This window comes from Morone saxatilis, unplaced genomic scaffold (genome assembly GCF_004916995.1).
Source record: "Morone saxatilis isolate NCDOM2014 unplaced genomic scaffold, NCSU_SB_2.0 Contig16, whole genome shotgun sequence".
Taxonomy (NCBI): domain Eukaryota; kingdom Metazoa; phylum Chordata; class Actinopteri; family Moronidae; genus Morone; species Morone saxatilis.
The window spans coordinates 27,806,018-27,807,182 of record NW_023339718.1 but is presented as its reverse complement, the minus strand read 5'-3'; positions in this window follow the sequence as shown (position 1 = coordinate 27,807,182).

The window sequence follows — 1,165 nt, the reverse complement described above, 5'->3', positions numbered from 1 at the left end:
GGAAGTGCTAATTTTATAGTGTGCATATTTTTTTAAATATCAAAATTCTTCAAATATTATTTTTGCCAGGACGGTCCCCAGGTGCTACGTGAAAAATTTTGTGCGAATCGGACAAAGCGTGTAGGAGGAACACGAAAAAGTAGTTTAAGGACATTTCGCGCTCTAACGGAAAAAAATTATAGGCGGAAGTGGGCGTGGCCTATATAGGGAGATTCAGCTCCATTCACCGAACGTGTGGATATAAAGGTTTTTGAATGTGCGACAAACTATGCATAAGTTATTAGCCTAAACACAATTTTCATGATAATAGCGCCACCTAGTGGCCAACCCGAAAGCGACGCATAGAATATAAAATTTTTCGCCACGACTGACATGTGTGCCGCATTTCATGAGTTGAAGGCAATGGTAAATGTTAAAGGATCCGGCCATTCAAGTGACAAACACATTCTCTCTAGTGTAGCTTTATCTATTTTTTGCCCTGGTTTGAAGATATCTGCCAGCACAAGGGAATGGGACTTTGTTATGGTCACATCATTAAAAAATTGTAATTTAAAAAGTCAGTTTTCAGTTTCTTAGGTTATTATAGTTAACTAAAAATAACAGAACAGTGTGAAAGAACATTTTAGTTAACTGAAATAAAAATAAACACTAGACTAGAGTACATTTAATCAAGTACTGTACTTAGGTACAATTTTGAGGTACTTCACTATTTTCATTTTCCCGTCTGTGGCACAGCAGCCATCAATATTGATAGGCTAGTATTTGTGATGTGTAACCAATCAGCAAGACATTGAGTGAGACTGAAGAGTGGTGACTACAGACAGAGGGACCTCAGAGTCAAATAATGCTCTGCTCTTGCCCAATCTGCACATATAACTGTTAGATTGTTTATATGTTGTAAACTCATTATCAAAATCTCTACTGATTGATCAAGGTGCCCTAGTGTCTCTTTGCGCTTGTCGGTTTCACTATAGGCAGATTAAAATTAATTAATCTAGTCTGGAAAGAAGGCTGATGACAGGCCAGAAAACCAAAACTATGAACAAAAAAAAAAAGGCTGAAAAGTTCTGTAGGGCTATGGGTTTATCACTGTGAGTGACCCTTTTCAGGCATAGTCATTTTTTTATTCAGTATTAATATAAAGTATTTTTATTAGTGGAGAAGT